Source organism: Gopherus flavomarginatus, unplaced genomic scaffold, assembly GCF_025201925.1.
Source record: "Gopherus flavomarginatus isolate rGopFla2 unplaced genomic scaffold, rGopFla2.mat.asm mat_scaffold_40_arrow_ctg1, whole genome shotgun sequence".
Lineage (NCBI taxonomy): Eukaryota > Metazoa > Chordata > Testudines > Testudinidae > Gopherus > Gopherus flavomarginatus.
In genome coordinates this window covers 2,348,962-2,357,916 of record NW_026115078.1, presented here as the reverse complement: position 1 = coordinate 2,357,916, position 8,955 = coordinate 2,348,962, and the positions used below count along the sequence as shown (strand labels likewise).

The 8,955-nt window shown below is 56.1% G+C and overlaps 3 non-coding genes across 3 annotated transcripts; all 3 read left to right on the top strand.

The window, feature by feature from the left end:
- The first annotated feature begins 2,197 nt into the window (after positions 1 to 2,197).
- On the top strand, positions 2,198 to 2,279 carry TRNAS-UGA (transfer RNA serine (anticodon UGA)). The gene has a single exon. It is a non-coding gene; the product is annotated as a tRNA-Ser (tRNA).
- A 924-nt stretch (positions 2,280 to 3,203) lies between these two features.
- Positions 3,204 to 3,276, top strand: TRNAF-GAA (transfer RNA phenylalanine (anticodon GAA)). Its single transcript has one exon. It is a non-coding gene; the product is annotated as a tRNA-Phe (tRNA).
- Positions 3,277 to 5,588: 2,312 nt separating this feature from the next.
- On the top strand, positions 5,589 to 5,660 carry TRNAQ-UUG (transfer RNA glutamine (anticodon UUG)). The gene has a single exon. It is a non-coding gene; the product is annotated as a tRNA-Gln (tRNA).
- Positions 5,661 to 8,955: the final 3,295 nt, after the last annotated feature.

Here is an 8,955-nt window from a genome sequence, read left to right as displayed (position 1 = left end):
GATGGGGAGAGACCGAACAAGTTGGTTAATGAGAGGCTGCCTTGACCCCAGACTCACATCTGCTCCCCGCTCGGTTCCAGGATGGCCAGGCACCTGAGGATGTTCAGGGAGAAGGCTCTGCAGGCGGCCCCAGAGCCTGTGGAAAGCAGCTGCCATCTTCCCCAGGAGCCGAGCGGCCCAACCGTCCCCAATGGCGGGGAAGGAGCTCGCGGCCGGGCCAGGAGGTGGAAGTGCCCAGCCTTCTGGAAGAGGAAACCTGCTCCCGGTGCAGGTGCCGAGGTGGGAGAGGCACTGTCAAGGCCAAAATGGAGCTGGGCCAGGATGCAGCTGGGCAAGCAGGACCCAGCCCTGGTGCAGAACCGGGCAGGGTGGTTCTGGGGCTTGTTGTGTGGGCAGCAGCAGCCCCAGGAGCCCAGCCCCGATTTCCAGCAGGAGGCATCGCCCTGCCCGGTCAGTGGGGACCTTCCAGCCTTCCCAGGGCAGGAGGTGGAGGATCCCTCTCCCAGCCCCAGCTGCTCGGCCCGCTTCCTGTGGGACAACAGCAGCACCTGGAACTTGGACAGCAGCGAGGCCGACAGACGCTTCTGCTTTATTCCAGGTGAGGAGCCAGGCTGGGCTCGGAGGGGTAAGGAAGGAGCTGAGAACACCCCGGGCCCAGGCCCTCGAGCAGTGCTATGGGGGTGGGTCCCCAGCTCAGGTGTCTGGCCTGAGCCACTGAACCCCACTGACACCAGATGCTGCCACTTTAATCCTTGATGCGCCATTGGGTTGGTGGGGAGTGTGGGAGGCACCTCCCAGGGAGTCGAGGATTGTGGGTGGAGGGGTCTCTTTGCTATGGACTCCTGAAGGACTTGGGGGCCGATGACACTGAGGCTACTTGGAATCAAATACATTTGAGATACAAGTACATAGCCCATATTCATAACTTCAAATACAAACATGGAATGCACAGCCAGCATAATTATAACCAGCAAATCATAACCTTGTCATAGACACCTCACACGACAACCTTTGCACAATATTTGCTGCACATATATAACAGTGGTGGCAACAATGATCCCTACGGTCCCAGTTCATATTAATAACGTCACAGAAGGCTATAGAGAAGTGGGAGAGAGGTGTCTTCCAGCCGGCGTGTCTCATCCATTTCCCCCTTGCCGCTTGGGCCGAGGTGGGAAGGGAGCGAAACATCCCCGGCTGAAGATTTTGCGCTCGACCTTGAAGATTAAGCCCACCCCCCCGGCATGGCTAGGTCAGGGTTGTCCTGGGCTCTGGGGGCAGAGGGCTGAGCTGGGAGAAGGGGCAGATGAGGGGATTTTGTCTCTGATAGATAAGGGCTTTGTCAGGAGAAAGCTGTAGGTCACATGCTGGGGGTGTCAGTGAGATTTGAGCTGGGGTAGCAGCAGCAGGGAAGCAGTGTGTGTGTGTGGGGGGGGGATTCACTTGGTAAAAATGAAACTCCCAAGCCACTCCCTTTGCTGGAGCAAAAGCCTCTCATTTATCTCCTCAACTCCCTTCCATGAAAATCTCCACCCCTCCGCTGGTGCTGAGAGACCCTCTTTACTCCCATGGAGATTTGTAATTGTTCTAACTCTTCCTTTGCCTTGTCCAAATAGTTTTCCCAGAAAAATGATCAAGGACATTTCAAATGAGAAAAACAAATGAAACCAGAGAAACTCCCACCACACACAGTTTGGGTCTGAATTTTTCTACTGAAATTTGGAGATAATAAAACTCCTTCCTCTGTTGGCCAGAAACCAAAGCTAGACCTCCCCTGCTGTAGCTGTGACTTCTGCTACCAAACCACCAATGTGCTGTCTCCTCTTGTGAGACATTTCTCTGCACAATACTGCTGCTAATCCAGTTATTGACTCCAGGAAACATTTTCCTTAGCCTGGTTCCGTGTGTCACTGGTTTCTATAGCAAAGGTCAGTCCCTAGCCCTGTGGTCCGGACATCCTCATTCGCATCAGGCTTCAAGTTGAGAATCATTTCCTATTCCCGCTCTGTGGGAGGGGAGACTTTTAAACGCGCTCTCTGTGCGACTGCACATGGCTAAGCAAAGAGAACAAACCCAAATCCCCCCTGTGCTTTGGGAGCCAGGTTTGCGGTGGGAATTCTGTAGTTCAGATGACTTCACACCTGGTCATTGTGATTCTTTACCAGTTTCTCTGGCATTGGGGCACCTTTACACTTCAGCTGTGATGGCTGAGTGGTTAAGGTGTTGGAGTTGAACTCCAATAGGGTTCCTCTGCGCCGGTTCAAATCCTGCTCACAGCGAGGCCTGTGTTTTAGCCAGTATCTTATCCGAGCAATTCCCTGTGTACAACCCCCTGAGACACTCTCAAGTCTCTCCCCACCCCAAGTAAATCCTCTTCTGCTCCTTTCATAGAGATGCCTGGGACACCACCACCCCCTGTGTCCCTGAGGTGTCAGGCAAACTCTCAGTGCCTGTAGCCTCTGCCACTCACCTAGTGCCCCATAGATCAGCCATAACCCTGGTTCTGCTCCTCTCTCTAGTGTGTGAAAGGAGCCAAGTCAGTGACTCCATGGGATTTGCCCCGGACCCCTCTAAGGCCGGCCCTGAAGGGAAGCACTGACTATCACAGTGACAATACAACTGACCAGCATTGCAGGGGAGGCTGAGGGAGATCCGCACTCATCAGGTCTCTTCTCTCCCCCAAGGTGAGCCAGACACTGCTCTCTCCTGACTCTCACTCTAGCAGCTGGACACTAAGGAGCCATTTCCCCACAGCAAGTGCATTGAGTGCTCCTGTGGTGCTGGGGGGGGCCTGGTGCTGCTGCTGGCTCTGGGGCTGGCAGGGGGGTTGATGTCTGCACAGACTCTCAGCTGCCAGGCCGGAGGGGACACTTGAGACCTTACCAGACTGTCTCATTGAAGACGGGGGGTTGAAAGACCTATACAGACGCTCTCCAGAGCACGGAGCAACATCCGCCCATGCAGCCAGGCAATGAGCATTTCTCACAGCCTGGAGCCAAGGGTGAGGTGGCAGCTACTGTTCCAGCTCCTGGGGGACAGGCCCTGTCAGCTAACAGACACTTCTTACTCACCACAGCTAAGGGCGCCGGGTTCCTCCAGTGGGGGTGTGAAGCAGCCATTCTTTTCGTGTCCTTTTTGTGTGCGACTGCTGACAAAAACATCCCAGATAGAGAAGCAACAGGCCAAAATACTGTCATGCAACTGCCAAAGTAGCTCAGTTGGGAGAGCGTTAGACTGAAGATTTAAAGGTCCTTGGTTCAATCCTGGGCTTTGGCAGTCCCTGTCATTATGCTTTGGGCAGAGATGGCTTGCCCTCTGGGAGCACAGCAGTGCCTCCACCCAAGGTGAGTTCCTGACCTTGGGATCTGCAGTAGGAAAACACAGAAGGGGCTTACTTGCCCCTAGTTGGCCCATCTGACCTTTAATGATGAGAGCTGTCTTTCCCAACATGGTGGGAAGAAAGTGAGGCAGGGCAGCCTCAGGAATGATGCCAGAGGGCTGCTAAGCAGGGGTTGGGGATGAAAACTCTTCTGTTCAGCTGAGCAAGAGCAGTACCAAGGAAGGGGCATCTGTAAAAGTGACCCCACACACCTCTCCTCCTCTGGGCAGCTGGTGCTGACAGCTCCAAGGGAAGGCTTAAAAGCCACAGAGCAACTGAGGGCAGGACCATATCTAGGTGTGGCCTTCAGACAGGCACAAAAACACCCAGCCAGGCTGCTCCCTGCCATGCCAAACACCCACTGAAGGTCACCAGCATGCAGAGCGGCTGCTGATGCTCTGTAGCCAACATCAGAAGATAGTAGGAAAGCAGGGCCCAGGGCCAGCCCCCATGGCGGGGCCTCTGACTGGTCCCACTCAAGGTATTCACTTTTGCTGTGGGCCAGGAGATTTTACCCCAAGAGGCTTTTCCCAAGCTGGCAAGAAGCAGAGAAACACCCAGGCTCCCAAGACGCTATGTAGCAAGTACCCTCCAGCACAGGGACAGGTGCACACACTAGCCCAGGCTGCCGCCCACTTTCTTTGGTAAGTCAGGAAGGGCAAAGGCTAGACTGGAAGCACCTGGGGCTCCTGCCGCAGCCTTTGTGACACCCAACCCCCAACTCCTTCCCAGGCTCTAGCTGAAGCCAGAGCATTGGCCTGAGCAGCCAAGAAGAGGTTCCAGCCCTGAAGGGAGCAGGACGTTCAGTACAATAGTAAAACTGCAGAAATACAACCACCTAGAGACTCAAACCCTCAATCTTCTGATCCATACTCAGACACCTTATCCGTTAGGCCACATGGTAACATAAGAAAAGACCCTCCAAGCACTTCTTTGGAAAAGGCAGACACTGTGTTTCTCAGGTCATCTACTGATGGGGGCTGAGACTCTCTGGGCACAAGAAGTCGAGTTCCCAGCAACACGTGAGACTATATTCTATGGAGCCAGGTGCAGGGCTTTGGAAGGGAGGCTCAGGCATGGGGGATTGAGGTGCAGCGGATGGACCGGCTGTCTAGGTGTGGAGATTTAGTCACACTGAGGCACAGAAGGGAGGAGGAGGAGTAATCCTGCTGACAGTCAGCGGCTGTGCAGAAAAAGAGGAGGGGTTCTGGGGACATTTTTTGCCTCTCTTTTGCCTATCTGCTCGCTCTTGTGATGAACGGGGAAGATGATCTCAACTAGCTCAGTTGGTAGCACATCAAGCTCTTAATCTGAGGATCCAGGGTTCAAGCCCCTGTCTGGGCACCCAGTTTTAAATTGCCTTGTGTGCCAGGAGCCAAATGATTCCTGGTGCTTCTCCACCAGACACATGCAGATTCCCAGAATCCATGGCCATTTCCTGGAAAGGTTCCTTTCCTCAGGAGAGAGGCAACATCCACATTACCAGAGGACCTCCTGCAGGCATGCTGCTGAAGGCAGCCTGACTGCCACCCTCATAGTAACCGGCAGGCCGTTCCCTGCAGCTTGCCGTCCCAGGCATGCACTTGCTGCGCTGGTGCCTGGAGCTGTCCCTGTCCCTGACCCAGGGCAGAGGACATTGGAAGCTGAACATCCAGAGCTTGCAAGATAAAGGAGCAGGGGGGTGAGGCCTGGCGGTGTTGGCAGAACAGGAAAGCATCAGAGGGTTCTATGGCAACCAGCGGGATTGACGGAAGTCGGTGAGGGAGGAGTTGGCGGCTTTGTTCCAGCGGTCAGGCAAACACCGCAGTATCAAAGAAACCAATGGTGCCAAGTCCTGCAGTGTTGCCTGTGGGATTTCCACAAGAGCATCCAGGCTGAGGAGCCAGTGATCCTGTGACTGTACAACCGGATCAAGTGACAGCTGCCCGAGTTCCATGAGATGAGGCTGCAGCTGGCCGATATGAGCGGGAGCACTGAGTGAAGGGAGGGGCGTCCTCCCCTGACATTTTTGCAGCCTGCAGGGAATGGAGACCAAGCAGGGGGATGTGGGGACTCAGGGCAGGACCCGCGGATCCCATAGTGCAGGACAACAGTCGCTGGAGGAGGAGAGAGAGTCCTGCGAGAGGAAGCCGCTGGTGGGAAGCAATAAGTGCAGGGTGCAAACCAGTCAGCCGAGAGACACAGGGGTCTAGAAAACAAAATGGGAGCAGGTTCCATGGTGTAATGGGCAGCACTCAGGACTTTGAATCCTGGAATCTGAGTTCAAATCTCAGTGGGACCTCCTGCAGATATTGTAGTTTGCTGCAAAGTCTTGGAGCTCAGTGTGTATAGCTACTTTCTACCTGGGTAAACTTCAGCAAGGTTTTTTTCTCCTCCTCATGGGTCACTGATGCCCACTGGAGATAGGTCTTTGGTCCAGCTGGCCGCTATAGGGTGGGGTCCTAGAACTTAACAGTCTGGCTAGAGATTCCTGCGGGTTGACCTGATGGTTTGGTTTCTTGCTGCTTCATCTGATGTCCACAACTTTGGTCCCTGTAGCTGCAGCTCTTCCTCTTGCCCACATGGCATTTAAAGGAAGGAGTGCCAGGGCCAGGCTTCCCAGGCTGGAGCCCAGCACACCTCTCCTCCTCTGGGCACCTAGAGCAGAGGCGGCTGGCGCTGACAGCTCCAAGGGAAGGCTTAAAAGCCACACAACAACCGAGGACAGGGCAAGAGGAGGGCAGGACCATGCCTATGTGTGGCCTTCAGACAGGCACAAAAACACTCAGCCAGCCTGCTCCCTGCCATGCCAAACACCCACTGAAGGCCACCCACAGACCAGCATGCGAGGCAGCTGCTGATGCTCTGTGGCCATTATCGAAGAGGGTAGGAAAGCAGGGCCAGCCCCCCTGGTGGGGCCTCTTACCATTCCCACTCAAGGTGCTCACTTTTGCCATGGGGCAGGAGATTTTACCCCAAGAGGCTTTTCTCCAGCTGGCGAGAAGCAGAGAAACACCCAGGCTCCATGTAGCAAACCACCTCAAACACAGAGACTGGCGCACATTTGGAAGAGGGAAACTGCTCTACACACTAGCCTGGGCAGCCGCCCATTTTCTTTGGCAAGTCAGGAAGGGCAAAGGCTACACTGGAAGCACCTGGGGCTCCTGCCCCAGCCTTTGTGATGCCCATTCCCCCCAACTCCTTCCCAGGGCTCTAGCTGAAGCCAGAGCATTGGCCTGAGCAGCCAAGAAGAGGTTTCAGCCCTGAAGGGAGCAGGACTTTTAGCCCAAAGGTAAAGCTGCACAAGCACAACCACGAAGGGACTCAAACTCTCAATCCCCTGATCCGAAATCAGATGCCTTATCCATTAGGCCACGGGGTCACATAAAAAAAGGCACTCCAGGCACTTCTTTGGAAAAGGCAAACACTGATGCATCCAACGAAGTGGGGATTCACCCACGAAAGCTCATGCTCCAATATGTCTGTTAGTCTATAAAGTGCCACATGACTCTTTGCTGCTTTTGCAGACGCGGTGTTTCTCAGGTCAGCTACTGAGGGGGGCCGAGACTCTCTGAGCACAAGAAGTCGAGTTCCCAGTGAGATGTGAGACTTAATTCTCTGGAGCCGGGTGCAGGGCTTTGGCAGGGAGGCTCAGGCATGGGGGACTGTGGTGCAGCAGATGCACCAGCTGTCTAGCTGCGGAGATTTAATCTTACTGAGGAGGAGGAGGAGGAATCCTGCTGATAGGCAGTGTCCAGGACCGGTGCAACCACTAGGCGAACTAGTCAGCTGCCTAGGGTGCCAAGTGGTTGGGGGAACCAAAAGCCACACTCAGATGAGGCAGTGGAGAGGAGGTAAGCTGGGGAGGGGGCTTGGGGGCGTGCGGGGAGAGGGCTGCCCGCAGCAAGTAACAAGGGCGGGGGCGTGCAGAGGAACCGCTTCCTGTCCCAGCTCACCTCTGCTCTGTTTTCTCCCCTGAGCACGCCGCCCCCGCTCTAATTCTCCTCCCCTCCTATGCTTGTCGCACTAAACAGCTGATTGGCACTGCAAGCCTGGGAGGCAGGAGAAGTGGAGCAGTGCTGGCGTGCTCAGGGGAGAAGGCAGAGCAGTGGGGAGCTGGGGCTGGGAGATGCTGCAGGAGGGGCTGCCTGGCTCTTCCCCATGGCCCCTGCCCCTGCTCCGCCCCAGTCCCGCCCTCCTGCCCCTGCACTCACTGCATGGTAAGTAGAGTGACCCAGCCCCAGCCTGGTCCACTCCCCTGGTTCCCAGCCATGCCGGCAGCAAGTGCTGCGGGGTGGTTCCCCCCTCCCCCCAAACTTGGGAGCCATGGGAGTTCTATGGCCCTGGGTCTCTCATCCCTCCATCCCTCTCCTGCCCCCAATATCCCTCCTGGGCTCTGTGGGGCTGGGTCTCTCTCTCTGCCCCTGTGCTCCCCCCTGCACAGCATGTCCTGGGAGAGACTCAGTTTCCCTGGACCAACATTTCACCACTCCACACATGTCTCTTCTGTTCCCCACCTCCCTCCACCCCACCTCATTTTCCCTGCACTCCAGGCTGGGTCTCTGCCAACCTCCTCTCCTCTCCTCCTGACCCCAATATCTCCTGCCCCTATGGGTCTATGGGGCGGGGTCTCTCCCTCCCTTCATCCCCTCCCCCAATATCTCCCTGCCCCTATGGGTCTATAAGGCTGGGTCTCTCCGTCCCCCATTCTCCCCTCATCCCCTCCCCCAATATCTCCCTGCCCCAGGCTGTGACGTGCTATGATGTGTGCTGGGGCTGTGACGTGCTGGGGCCAGGGCTGGGTTTTTGCCACTCCAAGCGGCGGGGAAAAAAAAACAACCCACGATCGCAATCGGCGGCTGCTCCATTGCGCTGCCTTATTCTTTGGTGGCAATTCAGTGGCAGCTCCACTGCGCCGCCTTTTTCTTCGGTGGCAATTTGGTGGCAGCTCCTTCCCTCCGAGAGGGACCGAGCGACCTGCTGCCGAATTGCTGTTAAAGAGCCCGACGTGCCGCCCCTTCCCCTTGGCTGCCCCAAGCACCTGCTTGCTGAGCTGGTGCCTGGAGCCGGCCTGGCTGGGGCTGTGACGTGCGCTGGGGCTGTGACGTGCTGTGAGCTGCTCACTCCCCAAGGGCAACTCACTCCCTTGAAACCAGCAGGACAGAAGGGGTCACGTGTCCGTGGGCGGGGTTATGCAGATGAGCAGTGTCTGGCGGCAGTACGGGGAGCAGCGAGATGAACCGAAGGAGCCGGGCAGAGAGAATTCTCTGTGTGTGGACAGAATCCGGCGTGGGGAGTTCGTGTGGGGAGTGCCTGCACCGGAGTCACTTCGGGGCAGTGATTGCCACTGAGCTACGTAGTGACAAAAGGTGTGTGAATGGGGTGTGGTGCCTGGCTGGGAGCAGCTTGTGGTGATCAGAAAAGGGGTGGGAGCAAGAGGTCCTGTCCTAGCAGGGGGTGTATACCCTGAGAGGGTGTTTTGTGGGTGCAAGTAGGTCTGGGGGCTTTTTGTAATGACAAGGGGTGTCTGCAGCTAGAACCCTCCTAACCCCACTAGTTTTCTCTGTGTTGGGGGGGGCAGATTCTGTGATGTCACA